Raw genomic sequence first — 18,015 nt, 5'->3', positions numbered from 1 at the left:
GTGCAGAGTGACGCGCCCCGCGCCCAGAGAGCGCCAACGAGGGAATAAAGACCGGCAAACCCCGCGTCGCGGGACGCGAGCGGGACGCCCGGGGCGAAGCCCGGGCAAAGGGCGGGCCCTCTTAGGCCCTCAGAGGCCCGAGGGGCCTGGCCTGGGCTAAACACCCTGCCCGTTTGCAAGTAGCCAAAGGACATCGAGACTGCAAAACTGTAAGTTGGCTAAAAACTTGCTGCCATATATTAGTGTGAGTCCCTGACATCCTGTTGTACTGAAATAGGTACTGGTCTTTGGCCTTAAGTTTTGTTCCTGCTGTATAGGGGGTTATTTGTTGGGTCTGCCATGAATCACCCAGAGACCAGAAGCATGGCAGCCGCTGGGGCAAAGAAATTAACAGGTACCCTAGATGACTTTATAGTACGCACACACGCCCTCATTGATGAAGGGATCATACTGATGGACAGAAGGGTGTCCCAAGACTTAGCCATGGCAAAACGTTCTTCTCTGGGCCATATTGCGCAAGCTTGCACACCCAACAATGTATCTGCTCCAAAAACACTTGTAATGGTACATAAGGATCAGGGATCTGATTTACCAGCCTCGCAGGAAGGACTGGAGGCAACCCCAAACCTCTCCTTGTTGCTGGAAAATGGCCCAGCGGAAACTGAAAATGAAACTTTAGCTAGTACCCTAATTGAAAGGGGGAGGAAGGAGGGGGCAATCCCTAAACAAAAGAGCATTAAACAAAAGTCCATTAAAACGACCACTCGAAAAGGGAAAAAACCCCAGACTAGCAAAATCCATGACCCAATTCAGCTGGATCCAATACAGTCGAACGTGAGCACCAATTTAGATGCTCACGCCAATATTAATGACACCGCAGGGGGGCCCCGGGTAAGCGTGGGCATAACACTAAGCCTGCCAGATGAAACCATCTTGGATAGTAGCTTGGAGGGAATCTTGGAACTAAGTGGGGTAGTTGACAACCAAGCGGGAGGGGTAGAGGACAGTAGTAGCCTAAGCATGGTTAATAATAACATCTTTGCAATGCTAAAAATTCTTTTAGAACCTATTGAGGTTAGGCTACGATGTCTGGAAACAATATTGACTAACATCCATAAAGATATTAGTGCCCCTAGCTTTAATGTGAACAATAAAGTTCCACCAAAAAAACCAACTATGAATAGACCACCCACAGTTGCAAAAAATGATGTCACTATCAATCCACCATCAAACCCTACCACCAATCCACCTCCAAAACCCACCAATAATCCACTTCCAAAACCTACACCAATACCTAAAAATTTAATTACAACTGATAATGCAGTACCACCCACACAAACTCCCAAGGATAAAGCTAATGTTGAAAAAAGGGAGCCACGTAGAAACATACATCTACCACCAGAAGCCTCTCCATACGTGGTGGTCCTTACTGGAGTCCCACAACCTGATAATAAATCATATGAAAATAATGGGGGACTTATAAATAAAACAATACACTGGCTAAACGATAATTACCCCTTGCCACCAGCCTTTAAAAGCAATATCCTCATGGTTGAAAGGGCTCCTTGGGTGGGGTATAATAATAACAATAAAAAAAGGACACACGGTGACTGCGTGGTGATAACATTTGAGAATCCCCGCACCGCAGAATTTATTACATCGAGGCCCCCAAGAAATTATGGTTTGTCTATCGTGGCTAGGCCTTTATCCTTCTTTTATCCTGAAGGTGAACAACCGGATAATAGGTGGAGCTGGACCAGGGACAAACGATACAATGGTGGTAATACTGGTCAGGTTTTTGATAATAATTACCACAACACACAGTGGAATGGGAGGCATGAAGATGGTTGGAACACAGTGAAACACAAAGGGAGGCCCCCTTACTCTTATCCTCAAGGTTATGACCTAGGGTACACAGGCATCCCGCAGTTCCCTCCGTTCTTCCCATGTTACAACCGGTATGATTGCTTGGAAAGTGTGGACTGACTCCCCGAGACCAAGGAAGACGTCCTACTGCCTAACAACTCTTTGGCCTTGGGTTCGATAAGCTGTCCAGGGCCTGATGAAACCTTAGAAATACAGATGGGGGATCAGTCTATACGAGGGAGCCTGGTCAGCAGACCAGGGGACAGTATAGATATTTCAACTGCAGAAAAAGATTATTGTAAGGTGCTTTTTTGGAATGTGGCTGGGCTAAAACAAAAGATTACCAATCCAACTTGGGATGAGGCCATTACCGAAGTGGGAATACTAGCCCTCCAAGAAACTTGGGCTACCACCCCGATACATCTTAATGGCTACAAAACATATTTTACCCCGGCGGTGGGTGGAATACATGGGAGACCTAAGGGGGGGTTGATTGTATACATATCTAATCTCCTAGTATACGATAACATTTCTTTCTCCCCAGGATCCAGCTATTATCAAAAAATTGTAATTTACACAAGGAAGGGTCCAAAGATGGTTCTTTTTAATTTTTACAATAATTGTCCAGATGGCATGATTAAGGATGTACTTGACACATTAACTACAGAAATGCAAAACGAACTTGATAAGAGCAAGAGGGCTGAAGTTATGCTATTATGGGGGGGTGATTTTAATTGTACTCTCTGCAAAAAGGGCCAAAAGGGTATTTGTGGTTTAATGCTGGAACAAGATGTCAATTTAACGCATTTTGAACATACCCTATTAGGCGACTCACTAAATGAGATAATTTTTAACTTCAATTTTGGGTTTTCAAATGAGTTAGCACATTATACAACGCCATTTGTACCAACATTTGTTGGTCGGGGTGCCTCATCTACCATTGATTTTAATTTATGTACACTTAGCTCTGCGAGCAGATTGATCAAAGCAAATATCATGGACTTACCATTGAGTGATCACCTGCCACAGGTATTAAAAATGGAGAACCTATTTGCTGTAGCTGATACTAGAGATGGTCCGGACCAAATGGTCCAGGACGTGAGGTTGGGTGCTCAAAATGGTTACAACCTTAAATGGAGCAGACTGGTCCCGGATGATTTCCTGTATAAAATATTGAGTAAATGCATGAATAGTTTCTCGATCTGTTTAGATGATTACGCAGAGCATTGTGATATAATAACCCATTTTAATATTATCTCTACTACTATTAAGGAAGCTTTGTGGGTTGAAAGGAAAAACTTTTTAAAGTCCAATAGGAAATGGTTCGATAGGAACTGCACTAGAGCCTTAACAAAACTTAGATGTGCAATTCATAAAAGACCACAGGATGTAATCCTAATTAGAATTGCTAGGAAGGACTACAATTTAGCACTGAAGGACAGAAAGGCCTCGATAAAAAGGGAAGCTTGGGACAATCTATGCGCTGCCTCAAAATCAAAGGATCCGGCTGCTTTTTGGAGGGTTATTAATACCCCCCTTTTACATGAACAAAAAGCACGCTTGGAAATTGCTATCTCAGAAGATGAGTGGGTGGCTCATTTTTCCTCCCTTTATAAGGCTGTGGAACTAACCCCTGACACAGGCCAGGACGAGGGGTTGTTAAATTTAGACACTACCAGAACTCTGACTGTAACCCTTCCAGAAGTTATAGCAAGTTTGAAGGCGACTAAGGGGGGCAAGGCAGCAGGGCCAGACGGCATACCAGCTGACCTCTATAAAGCTAACATCGAATTATGGGGGCCACTGCTAGTTCAGCTTTTTAATGCCGCCCTGGTAAATAGCCCAATCCCTACCTGGTTTACATCGGTAATAGTCCCAATCTTCAAGAAAGGTGACAGGCTAAGCTGTACTTGCTATAGGCCAATTTCATTATTGGACTCTTCTATAAAAATTTTGGGGAGAGTGATTTTAGCAAAATTGCAGAGCTGGGCTGAGGATAATGGGGTGCTAAGTGATTTTCAATTTGGGTTTCAAAAGGGCTTGGGGACCATAGAGCAAGGTTTGAATCTTTTCACCTTGCAACAGAAATATATAAAGGTTAAAAAACAACGTCTATACCTCACTTTTGTTGATTTAACATCAGCTTTTGACTGTGTGTCACACACTAAATTATGGTCAATTATGGCCGAATTGGGGGTAGACAATGCCATTATATGTTTTCTGAGAGAGCTTTATTCTGGGGCCACTGCTAGTGTCAGATACGGGAATAATGGTGAATGCAGTAGACAATTTGGGATTGGTCGGGGTGTGCGCCAAGGGTGCGTTTTAGCCCCCTTTTTATTTTTGTTAAATATAAATGGAATGGAGAAGCATCTCGTGCAGGAGGGCAGAGACATGCCTATGGTGAGAGGTAGGCCTGTCCCTGCACTGATGTACGCTGATGATGCCGTCTTGATGGCACGCACACCAATGGCTTTACAAACTCTGGTTACAGCCTTTAACACCTTTATGCTTGGCTTAGATTTGAAAATCAATTGTTCTAAAACTTTATCTATGTTCTGTGGGCCCAGAACAAGCAAGCATTTGAAGCCAATCTTCATAAATACCAATCCCCTAGAAAGGACCCCTACCTTCCCGTATCTGGGCATATTGTTTCATGAAAGTGGCTCATGGACTACAGCAATTCATGCGAGATCTCTGTTATTTTCTAAGACTATTATGGCCCTAAAATGCTTTATGAAAAAATTAGGTAAAAAACCCATAAAGGAGATTTTAACTGTGTATAATGCGACCTGTATATCTGTAGCCACCTATGGTGCCGGATTATGGGGGTACTCAAATGTTAATGCGATTCAAATCATGGAAAACAAGTTCTTATGTCACATTCTGTCCGTACCCCAAAGTACTGCAACGATGATATGCCATGCTGAACTGGGTACACCCTATATTACAGATACTATTAAAATTCAGCCAGTCCTTCTTTGGCATAGGGTTTGGACAAACGATGAATGTGTTGTCAACCGGGCTATTTTAAAGGACATCATGGTATTGGACAAGATCAGTGACTTTAAATGGATAGGCTACGTCAAAAACTTTCTGGAAAAAATAAATTGCCCCCAATACTTTGAGGACCCGCAATCCATGGAACATATATCTAGAAGGGATTTGAAAAATGTATGTACGGTGTACCTCAAGGAAATGAGACATATAGAAGAGGCGAGAAAAAAGACTGTTTCCGCCCACCAGGATATTCTATGTGGAGAGAGATTGCAGCCATATCTTTCATTGTATATGTCCAACCATGAACGCTACCTCTTGACCCGTTTTAGACTGAATATTGTTTTTAGGACATTATCGTTCCCCTTGATGAATTGTTGGTCGAAGGATTTATGTCCGTGCCCATGTGATGAAGTATCCCATCAATCCGATATACACATATTATTTTTTTGTAAATTTTACACCCTTCCTCGAAAGAATCTTATCATCCCTATCCTCAAGGATCTAAATGTATTTAGATGCCGCCTAGCATTTACAGAGTGCCAGAAAATGGAAACTGTTTTTATGGTTGCTTCAATTGCAGAATTTTTAAAATTGGTTTTTAAGTGCCGTAAATCAATTCAAACGGACTGATTGCTTTTATTGTATATATGAATTAAATTTTTATGGTTTTTTTTTTTTTTTTTTTTTTTTTTTTCCTTCTGTGTTTTTAAAATAAGCATACTCCACCTCTTGTAAACTGCATTTGTCATGCTACTTTCATGGTTATCTTGCTTTTTAACCGAATAAAGTATTTTTGAATCTTGAATCTTGATTTAGTAGTTTAGCCAATATGTCCTGTAATTGCACAGTGGGGTCGTACGCAAGTTTCATATATGTATTTACATCTTCCACATGAGCATTCACTTTGTCATGATAATACTGGGTGTCCATAATAACAATTGCTCCCCCTTTGTCTGCGGGTTGCATTGTTAAAGTTGGGTCATTGGCTAACGTTTTAATCACAATTCTCTCATGTTTTGTAAGGTTGTCCCTTCTTTTGTGTTGGTACTTCAAGTCTTGGATATCCTTTTGGACTAATATTTCAAAAGTGTCTAACATCTTATGTGACACTGGGGAATGTACGTAATCCTGGGTTTGAATATGCTGTCCGAACGTTCCTCAGTGCTTTGTTCAGCAGATACTATGTTAGTGAAAAAGTGCCGTAACCTCAATAATCTCCCAAATCTGTATAGCTCTACCTCAACGTGTAATAAGGTAGTGGTACCAGTGGGGACAAATGACATCCCATGTCCCAAAATGGCTTGTTGCTGAGGGTTCAATTGCTTAGTAGAAATGTTAATCACTAGATCACTGTTTTGCCACTGCGGAGTGACTTCTCGCTTTTTTCTTTGTACTCTCCTAGTTTATCGGACTGGGCGAGGACATTCTGGTCTTTTGTTGCCGGTGGACAGCCTTGGTCTGGAGCCTGTGACAAAAAAGCAACCATTGGTAACGCTTGAGCTGTTTGGCCATATTCGGTCGATGGACCTGATGTTTGAGAACGTGCAATCTTATGACTCATGCAGGTCCTAAATCCAATCCTTGGCTCTGTGAAACAATTTTTTTGAAATGGCAACAAGGCCAGGTTCTAATAAGGTGTGAAGTGAGCAGATGTCCTTAGCAGAATATTTCTCATTCTCATACGTGTACGAGGGTCTTTGTAAATAGAATGTAACTTCCCCACTGCTTGCCTTATCTTAGATATATACAAAGACTATTTGGTTTTGTGATCATTTAGCAATAAAAATTTTCAATTTGAATGTCACATTGAAATTTATATGTCAGGAGATACTGTCAATTAAACATGAGACTCAATTAAACATGCAATCTAGAATGACGATACTCAGAAGCAAATAGGACAGCCATAGCATTAATTTATGCTTTCAAGTGTGTTCTCTTTGCAGTTGCACTGGGGCCCAACACAGAGATTAGAGTGACAATCATGGAATGCTAAATGACAACATCTGTTTAAGGCGAACATGCATTGCTAGGCCCGTTAGCAAGCTGTAAATGTCAAATCAACAGATGCCCAGAGCCAATGAAATGCATGCACGAAGATGGATTTCATAATAAGAATATTTATTCTAATATAGATTGAAAGCATATATGCATGTTTGTTGATTTACAGATTTATATATTGCAAGTCTAGCTATAAAAGCAAATGAGTGTTAAACTATTGATGGTGGGTTACAGGGGAATAGGACAAAGGTAGGTAAAATAAAGGAAAGATAGCAAGGGGCAGAAATATGCAGATTTCCTCAAGAGTAGATCTACACCTAGCTTTAAATGTTCTCATGGATTGATTTCACTATTTTCATGTTTAGATCTCCATGTAGATGAATGAATCGCCATCTTCTCAAGTGAGGAGGTGGAGACTCCTACAAATAAGTTAGCAACCAAAGGTTACTGTTGGTAATTCCACCTGGTTGTGGAGATCTCTGCCACGGAGGAGAAGATCTCCCTACAGAAAGTAGCGAGGAATTTTAAAGAAATTGATTTGAAATTTCGAAAAATAAATATTATTTATCTTTTTAATTAGAAGAAAAATATTAACACACTGTTATAATTAGCTGTATGCTTCTTATGTATGCCTATATTATGGCAAACTTTTAAGTCAATTGTATAACCCATTTCCTAACGTGCTATCTTCTGCCACGCCTAATCTCCCTGCATACCTCCCCAGTTTGAAAGCACTACATATACTGGAGAGTTGGAATGTTGATCAGTGGAGCCGGATGGGGTGAAATCAGAGGGTGTATGTTTTGACTCAATAAATACTACGTTACTTCTGGATTCTGCATCTGTCTTTATTACAAGGCACACATTTCCCTATCTCCTATTTACCTATGACTGATACAGCAAGGGCTAACACACCTGCAATAAAATGAAGCATGCTATTACATTTTATTCTATTGTATAGTTACATTAAGTGTTCATTTGTTTTCCTCCCCCGCGCCTTATATTCAGATTTGTGATGAATCTATCACAATCATGTCTGCAAGTTAAGTATAATTTTAATTTAGCTTTATTTAAATTTAGTTCTCCACAACTCTTGCTTAGACTCTATTGCAAACCTGCAGGAGCATTGCTGATGCTGACGTTGACACGTACGTTGTGAGGGGAGGTGCGACTAACGTTTGCGGTCCACACTGTTTCACTCTGATCCCCACTGCCTATGCCGTCCCGGCTGCTGTTACCACCTGATGGATAAATGGAGAGATCAATCCACAGGCTTTTTGAGCAGCCTGCTGGAGCCGTTGGCCTCTCGCTGCCCTCGGCGGTCCAGTGGCATTCAAGGACTGATGTGACGAAAAAGATGGACAGAGCTAGTACGGAGATTATGTTGCAGTCCCACTACGAGGGCGAGATGTGGCAGATGAGAAGGAGAGAAGGCCGAGTCGTCAAGAGGTGGCAACTTTGTGTTAGTGGACTGTGTACTGTGAGGAGGAAGCTGTGCAGGGAGTGGTGGCAGTAAAACGCAAGGGCATGGTGTGGTGACGTTCTAGTTGTTAAGCGGCACTAGCCGCGACCTGAACCGGAAGTCGACCATTTTGTTTCCGGCCGCGATTTCATTGCCGATAGTCGCGCTCCGAGAATAAAGCATAATATTAAATAACCCGTGGCCCACGAGTATCATTTATGTAAAGGGGCACTCTTACATAATGGCGACGAGGACGGGATTCGAAAAAAAAATCAAAAACTAAACCCAGTGAGGATATACCCCGCACAGTCGGAGCGTGGCAGAGGGAGCCCAGTGAAGACCAAGAGTGAACCAGGCCTGCAGGCGGGAAAGAGCAGCAAAGGTCACCATAAGGCCGGCGCCATCAGAAGAAACTACAGGTGACAGCACAGTAAAAGGCAAGGTAATTATATAAGGCACAGCATACAGTGGGAGGACATACATAAGCATAAACAGGGAAGAAAGCTACTTAAGAGAATGTGAAGGTGCCGACGCAACCCTGGACCCCTTTAGTGATTCGGGCAGTGACGAAGGTAGCCTGAGTTCCAAGCGAAGGACAGGAGGAGAGACGAACGCCAGGAAGCCCACCGGCACTTCAGGCAGCGACAACAGTAACCCACGTACCAAGCTAGGGCAGGAGGAGAGACAAGCACCGGGAAGCCCACCCGGCAATAACGCGCCATCCAACCAGAATCAATGTGACGCAGTGAAAATGAGTGCTCAATCCTCCTCCCTCACCAACCTGGTCCCGTTTCTACCTAAACGAGGCGAACCAACGATGCAGTGGGAGGACTGGAAGAGATATTTTTTTAACTACTTGTCTGCCTTGGAAGAGGAAAGTGAGGCGGAATATTCGAGCTCCAGAAGAAAAAAAATACTTCCACACAACCTGGGACCAGAAGGCATTAGGGTATATGATAAACTAGTGAAGAAGACCAGACCAGCGGCATACACAGATGAGTTCCAACATGCCATAGATGACCTGGACACGCATTATCACCCAGTAGTGTGCGGGCCATAGATCGGTGTAATTTCTTCCAGAAAAAACCAGGAAGTGGGGAGACAATTGACGAATACGTGGCAGCCTTACAGAAATTGGCGCTAACGTGCAAGTTTGGAACATTACATGATGAACTGGTGAGGGACCAGATAATCATGCACACATCCAACACCGCCATACAGGAAAAACTGTGGGTGAATGAAGATGTGCCTCTCAAAGAAGTTGGGCATTAGTGAAAAAGGCCGAGCTATCCAAACGATGCATGGAGGCAGCAAGGAAAGACACCATCAGCAAGACAACGGTAAGCAAGGTCATGGAAGGGAACAGGTCGGAGAAGGACAAACACGCAGGACCACCTAGGACCCAATACCAGAAGAAGTACCCGCAGAAAGCAGGAGGGGTACAGAGAACCAAATAGGAGAAAAAGGAAAGTTGCTACAGATGCGGGAGCTCCTCTCACGCCGGTAACGATAAGGTCTCCCCAGCCTTTAGAGCCAAATGCTCGTATTGCGGGATCTACGGCCACTATGAAAAAGTGTGCAGACGCAGACCCAGAAGATCAGAAGTCAAGTATGTAGACCAGGGAAGTGATGAGGAAGGAGAGGCGCCGACGGAAGAAGACGATGGAGAGGAGGTACTTTGCATTGATGACCAAGTCCTGGGGATAGACTGCAACGGATCCAACAAACCCGTACTAAAGATGAACATTGGAGGAATGGAAATCAACATTGTTGCTGACTCAGGTTCTCCTTACACGATAGTGCAACAGAAGGTGTGGGAGAAAGAGTTCCGGGACAAGATAAAAACTGAATTGATTCCACCTGACGTATGCCCGGTCACCTACACAGGAGAAAGGATACCGATGTTAGGGTACTGCCCGCTCTTATTCGAATTCAAAGGACGCAAGGCGGAATGTAAGCTGTATGTTGCCGATAAGTGACCGTCCGTACTAGGGTGGATGGACCAAGGAGTTCTGGGCATAAAGCTCAACCCAGGAGGCGTGGAAAAAGTGTTACTAACAGACACTGAACAAGAGTATGAAGGTGAAGCATGGAGAAGAGAATACCCGGAAGTCTTCAAAGGGACTATTGGAAAATTGACCAAGGTCACCCATAAGATATGTTTGAAGGAAGGAGCCCGCCCTGTGACCCACAAAGTCCGAAACATCCCGTTCCGCAGCCGTGAAGCGGTGCAAAAGGAGTTGGAATGCCCAGAAAGGAGAGGAGTAATAGAAGCCATAGAGAGTGCAGAATGGTTGTCCCCGCTTGTGTCCCCGGCCAGTGAAGTAGTGTGGCTCACTGGTTAGAGGCGGCAGACCCGAGAGCAGAGGACGGCCCGGGACCAGGGTTCGATTCCCGGCGCGGCAGGTTTCTGGACCAGGGTCAGCGGACTCGATAATTCTCTCGCCTCGGTGCCCACTCTGATCAGCGTTCACACTCGGCAACTCTGGGCATTAGCTTGCCTCATCTTCACTAACGGCCCCACCAGACCGCCGGGGATGCCTGGTCTCACCCTGGAGATACCCAATAAGGGACCATCTCTCAGGGAAGCCAGGAAGGGTTTCGCAGCGGTCGAAGCGCCTTGGGACCCTCCGGGTAAGTAGTGCGCTATATAAATGCCTATACATACATACATACATACATAGCCCAGAAACCCAACCGGAAGGTGCGCCTCTGCGTGGACCTCAGGGAGCTGAATAAGAACATATGGGTAGACAAGTTCCCATTGCCCCGAATCAGTGAAATGTTGACAAAGACTGGTTTTCTATGGTGGATCTATCATCCGCGTACCATCAAATAGCGCTGCACCCAGCTTGTAGCCACCTCACCTCGTACATAACGCCATTTGGATGTTACAAATTTGTAAGAATGCCCTTCAGACTGGTGTCAGCCGCGGCTGTATTCCAAAAATTGATGCACAAGCTGTTCCAAAAAGAGGAGGGAGTGCAATTCTTCCAAGACAACATCCTCATAATGGGGAAATCAAAAACAGAGCATAACGAAAAGCTGCACGCAGTGCTGTCAATATTGAAGAGGAATGGGCTCACGGCAGAGTGGGAGAAGTGTAGATTCAGAGTGAGATCTGTAACTTATCTGGGACATGAAATCAGTGAAAGGGGGATAGAGCCCAAAAAGGCCAACGTCATGGCAATCAGAAATGCCCAACTCCCACGAAGAAAGAAGACATCAGGTCCTTCTTGAGAATGGCAGAGTTCTACAGTAAATTCATCTGGCATTTCGCATCCAAAACCCACCACCTCAGACAGCTCTTGAAGGAAGAGAATGGATTCAAATGGGAAACCGAGGAACAAGAAGAATTTGATGCCTTAAAAAGGGAAATCAGTGACGCAGTACCCCTCAAGGGGTTTGAACTAACAGCCTTATCGATACTAACCACTGACGCAAGCGACAAGGGCCTAGGAGCAGTGTTGATGCAGAAGTCCAAGGAAGGTGAGATCTCCACTGTCTGTTTCGCATCAAGATCGCTGGCACCCAATGAAAAGAAATTTAGTGTAATAGAAAAGGAAATTCTAGCCGCAGTGTGGGCCATGGAGCGATTCAGACAGTTTCTGTGGGGTTCGTGCTTCTTGCTGCGCACGGACCACAAACCTTTGGTGAAAGTCCTCACCTTCAGTGGGCATGCGCATGCCACCCCACGCATTACGAAGATGACCTTGAGGCTACTGGACTACGTGTACGAGGTGGAGTACATTCCAGGGAACAAGAACAGAGTAGCCGTTTTCTTAAGCAGAGCCGCAGCCATGGAAAGGGCGGAGGACCAGGAACCTTCAGGATGGGAAGATTACATGGTGGCAGTGACGCAAGATCATGAGCAAGTGATCAGTGAACTTGAGTGGAAAGAAGCGTATAACCAAGATGAAACCCTGGAAGCAGTAAAGGGATACGTGACACATGGTTGGCCTGATAAACGACATCTAGACAGCCAGTTGAGAAAATACTGGGAAGTACGAGAAGAATTGTCGATTGGAGAAAACCCGGTGTTCTTGCTGAGGGGACAAGGTGATTCCTCCCCAGAAGTTGGTGGAACATCTCCTAACAATACTTCACGAGGGACATCTCGGAATAACAAAAACGAAGGCCCTAGCAAAACAAGCCTACTGGTGGTCGGCAAGAGATACACAAGTTGGGAGACATGTAAGGATGTGTGAATCGTGTAGCAGATCAGACAAATCTCAAACGATGATTCGTCCTCCACTAGGAAAATTTCCCATTCCCAACAGCCCTTGGGAAATCATTTCCATCGACATCATCGGACCCATTCTCAATGCCGAAGGGGTGCAGAAGTATGCCATAGTGATGGTGGACAGATATTCTAAATGACCCGAAGTGGGAGTGAAAGAGACTGTGGACACTGAGGCCGTGTTGTCCTTCCTGACGGCCACGTTTGTGAAGCAAGGAAATCCCAAGATCATCACCTGCGACAATGGGCCACAGTTTGTGTCGGCTAAATGGGAGGCTTTCATGACCCGAAATGGAATAGAGGTGAAACGCACGCCCATATACCACCCAGTGGGAAATGGACTCGCAGAACGATTCAACCGGGTGATAATGGGGACAACCCAGGCTGCTATCAGTGCAGGACAGGACTGGGTGAAAGAACTACCAAAGATGCTATGGGCATATCGCATCACCCTGCCAGTACAGGTTATAGCCCGTTCAAGGTACTGAGAGGAAGAGACCCCTTCACTAAAGATGATCTAGCCTGGAAACACCTGGTGGTACAGAGTAAGTGGTCCCCGGCAGTGCTTAAAAGGAACATGGAAAGGGCTCCAGCTCTGTACACGGAACACTACAACAAGAAGCAAAATGTACGAGAAGTGGCCCTGGAGAAAGAGGAATGGGTGAGAGTAAAATTGGCGGTGTTGAAGAGAAAGGGTGAGAGCAAGTTCACACCTAAGCATGGGCGGAAAATCCGTTTCGCTCGCGGATTTTGCGGATTTTCGGTAAATTCGCAATCCGCGAGATTCGCGAATCTCCCGCAAAATCCGCAAATCCGCGAGCAGCGGATTTTGCTCGCACTGTTCGCGTGAGTTCGCGGCTTCCCAGTACAACTTCGCGCCCCGCGAATAAGTGCAAAATTGCAGAAATACGATCTTAGCAAAACTAAAACTACTTACCAGGTTCAAAAGTTCAGGCTCATCATTAGTAGCCCTTTCCTGTAGTGCTTCCTGAGGGGCCCCTCCAGAGTTCAGTTGCCAGTTGCAACTATTATGTGACCCTGCTCTGAACCTCAGAATAGTTACACATATGCCACAAAGGTCCTGAATTACAGCTAAGGGAGACAAGCAGGAGCCAGGCTGGAAGTTCAAATCCATTAATCAGCCCCTAATTCATTATTGTCAGTTGGGGCAGGGCAGGTGTTGTAACTAATTTTGCAACAATGAAAGCACTTAGCAAGTGCAAAATATCACTAATCAGGAAGCACTAAGGAAGCAGGTGCCAGCTAAAAAAATATTCTGTGACACATTAATCAGCCCCAAATTAATTCAGGTCACTTGAGGCAGGGAAGGTGTGCTTGCGTTGCCACAATAATGTACACTGACTGGACAACCAGAGGGTGCTGTGATGAAACAGAGGGTGGCATGGGTGGGCCAGAGGGTGGCATGAGTAGTCAGAGAGTGGCAGTGGTGACAGAGAGTGGCAGTGATGAAGAAGAGTGTCCCAAACAGGCTTGACACGTAGAAACAACAAGTTCGCGAAACTTGCGACCCGACAGGTAAGTTCGCAATTTGCGACATTGTACAAAACCCTCGCGAACTGGCAGAAACCCGCGCAAACACACAAAAAAAAAAATCCGCAAATTCGCGAGAATTCGCGGATTTTGCGGATTGCGAGTTCGCAAATCCGCAAAATTCGCGAACGCGAGATTCGCAAAATTCGCCCATGCTTATTCACACCACCCCTCCAAGAAGTAGAACCTTACACCAGATTGGCTCTCCTCAGCGATGGCAAAGTGTGGTCACAAGACAGGATGGCAAAGTGCAGCAAGATTTTAAAGTGGGAGATACCAGGGGAAGTGGAACCACACCACGACGAAGTTGGAGAAGAACAGAAGGAAGAAAGGGCCGAGGAAGAATCGGGAGCGGCAGTGTGTAGGCGAGAGGAGGACGTTGAAGACCCTGACCGAAGAGAAGAAAATGGACCGCCTGGTGGAAACAAATCTCTTATAACCAAGAGCCGAGGAGGGGATAAGAGTTGCCCAGGACAAAGGACCAGGAGTGACAAGGAAAGCGGAGGGCCAGGCATACCAGGCAGACCAGTAAATGAACAGTCAGAACAAGAGCCCACTAGGACCAAGTCGGGCAGAGCGGTGAATATCCCGAAGAAATATGATGAGTTCTGCATGGGCACCAAGTAAGACTGTTTATAACATTTTGTGAAGGACACATTGGTGAAAGGTGGACACTGCAGCAATCACTGTTAGTTGTTTATTGTTAAAGGGGGGAGATATGTGGTGACGGTCTAGTTGTTAAGCGGCGCTAGCCGCGACCGGAACCGGAAGTCGGCGATTTTGTTTTCGGCCGCGATTTCATTGCCAATAGTCGCACTCCGAGAATAAAGCATAAATATTAAATAATCTGTGGCCCACGAGCATCATTTATGTAAAGGGGCACTCTTACACATGGGGCATGGCAGCAAGCAGTAGGCTGCTGCTGCACTGCGCATCACAGAGGCAGCCGGAATTAAGCTGGTGCGACTTGTGCGCATCTCGGTGTTCTCTGCTGCTAGGGTCTGCTGTTATTCCCCAAACCCCTCCTTCAGCTAGTCAGAGCCACCTAAACTCACCAACGAGTACGTACACCTCCAAGGAGTGGAGATCAAAGGCATTTTAGGAAACCATTACTGCTCGCTCACCACATTGCTTCCCAGTTAGCTATCCTAGTGTGACCATGAAACTAGAGTTTCCAGAGCCTATATGTCATACAGCTAAATGTTTCAGATCTAAGCAGCGTACCAGCCCCAATTCTGACTACTCCATGTCAGCTGTGAGCTGCAACTGTCTGCAATTGTCCAATGCTGATTACTTCACCTCAATTGTGTGCTGCAGATGTCTGCAATTTACCGCAGACATGGAGTGGGTCTGCTAGCGTGCTTGTGTCCCAACCTGTAGTATTAGAAGATGAGACGGTGCTTATACTTCAGACTCTCTCTTCCCTTTCAGAGGATCCTTTGGGTGAAACGGGCCATCAAGAGGCCTTTATATCCGGTTTCTTTATTTATTTGTAGAAATACTTTTCAGAGTGACTTGAAGGTGACGGAGGAGTGTTTCAAGTTTCATATTGAGATCTGGGGTTGCAGGAGCATTAGTGGCTTCAGCAGTAAGGTAGAGACCTTTTCTTCAGAAAAGGCCGTCTAGGATTGGGTGCGCCTTGCTGGCTTGAGGTGCTCCCTCTCACTATGACCTTCATTGGACCTATCCTTTAAATCTTTTCCATCCTATTGCACTATCCCTATAAGGGCCTTCAAGTGGAATTATTGTATTGTATTGTAATTGCATTTATATGGCGCTTACTACCCCTGAGGAGGCGTCGAAACGCTTTTTCGGCGGGTATCACGCTACTCCGGGACCCATAGAGGATTAGTGTTGAATTATAGTGAACCATGCAAGTACATTTTCAGTGGTGGATAGGTTAGTCAGGTATTTGGATTTGAAATGATAGCAGAAGGATAGAGGAGGACAAAGGTTTGTATTTATTTATCGCTTGTTGACGCACGCTATTCAGGAAGCCTATAAAGGATTAGTGGTGAATTAATATGGTGAAATATGAGGTAATTTCAGCGGTGGATATTAGTCTGTTACTTGGAGTGAGATGGATAGTGGAGGGATAAAAGGGGAAGAAAGATTTGCATTCATATAGCACTTGTTACCCTTAATGGGTGTTGAAGCGCTTTTTTGGCGAATAGCACCCCACTCCGGAACTCATAAAGGATTAGTGTTGAAAATTCGTATAGGATAAATATGAAGTAATTTGAGCAGTAGATATGTTATTCAGTTATTTGGGCAGTATATTAGTATAGTTGAATATGGAATTTGCGAAGTGAACATGTTAGTCCGTTAATTTTGATTGAAAAGGATAGTGGAGGGATAAAAGAGTGAAGGATATTTTTTTAGGTCTTAGCAGTAGGAAGAGGCTTTTGGATGAGTAAAAAGGAGTTTTGGAGGGGAGGAGTCAAAGGGGAGAGTTTACAAAGATTTGTTTTTAGGGGATCGGTGTAGTAAAAAGAGGTGTCAAATGATGCAAGGAGGGGTAGAGCAGGAGAGAGTCTAGAAAGGGTTATTTTGGCGATCATAGTAGTGGTATGGGGTTTGGGATAAATAAGAGAGTGGATGTAGAGGATATATTGATAGATGTATAGGATGAGAGATAGGGTAGTGCATTGGAAGGAGTAGTAGAAAGAAGTTTGAGATGAGTCAGAAGGTTGGGCTAGAAGATATATTGAGCGAAGTATAGGCTGAGAAATAGGCTAGTGCATTGGAAATGCTAAATATCAAGAAAGTGATAACTATATAGATCCATAAGTACATTCAGCTGTGTCCATAGAGTATGCCTGGGAGGTGAACTACATTTTCAGAGTTTTCCTTACTTTGTGGAGCATGTGGAGTTCTGAAAAACATTTTATCCTTGTTCGCGCTCACAAACATAAAGTTGGCAAATGAGGGCAAGCGAGGAAAATCCAATGCTAGACCCCCTCCCAGCAAGATTTATCAACTTGGGCGGTCACGGATGGTCGTGACCGCTCTCGTTGAGAAACCAAGTGTTTGTGTTGAGGAAGCTGCCGCTTGAGTAGAAAATCTACTCGAATGGCAGAAAGGAGCAGTGCCTTCCTGCTCTGTGCATAGTGCCTTTTGTGCTGTACAAACATCCAGACTTGACCATATGTTGTCATCTATATTGTCTTTATTAGGAAGGTCTACTGATAATTCAGATAACATCCTAGATATCCTTCTGGTAATAGTTAAAGAATTCCCCTAAAACCAGTTGGTGATGGTAATTCAATCAGCCTCAAAAGCTCTGCACCTAACTTTACTGAGGTAGTTGTTTAAGTGGTCGGGTCTAGGATTAAACCCCAAAAGAAGGCCAACAGACGTGACCTGTCAGTAGATTTATCCCATTTGGAAGTCCACTTCAAAGATGATTTTCCTACAGTCTCAGTGGTTACCATCAATGTGGAGGAAATTCCTAATCATGTCCCTGAGTTAGGAAAAAGTAGTAAAGTCTTCCTAATTTTTTAAAAAACATAAGAGCAGAAAACCGACACTCAGTGTTAAGGAATCTGTCATTAGATCTAGCAAAAGAAAGGTGAAATAGAAATTACGGAGGATCAACAAGAAAACTTTAAGAAAGGTCAAATTTCCTATGACAGACCTGCAATCTGATGTCCCTGCTACCCAATCAATAACTTATAAGTTTACTGCCTCTAACCCGCTTAGGTCTGATCCTCTATCAACAGCCCTTTATCCGACTGAATCAGTAATCGTGAATAATGGCCCTGCTCATAAGTTTGTTCCGATGGGCCATGATATATCAGATCCCATAAATGACATAGCCCCATTTCCCATATCTGACGGGTCAGAGTTCTTTAGGTAGGTTCTCTATTGTCTTTTTCTGCATATAATTGTATTTTGT

Source organism: Lissotriton vulgaris, chromosome 9 (assembly GCF_964263255.1).
Source record: "Lissotriton vulgaris chromosome 9, aLisVul1.2, whole genome shotgun sequence".
Taxonomy (NCBI): Eukaryota; Metazoa; Chordata; class Amphibia; order Caudata; family Salamandridae; genus Lissotriton; species Lissotriton vulgaris.
The sequence above is the reverse complement of the archived record's forward strand: the minus strand, read 5'-3'. Positions refer to the sequence as shown.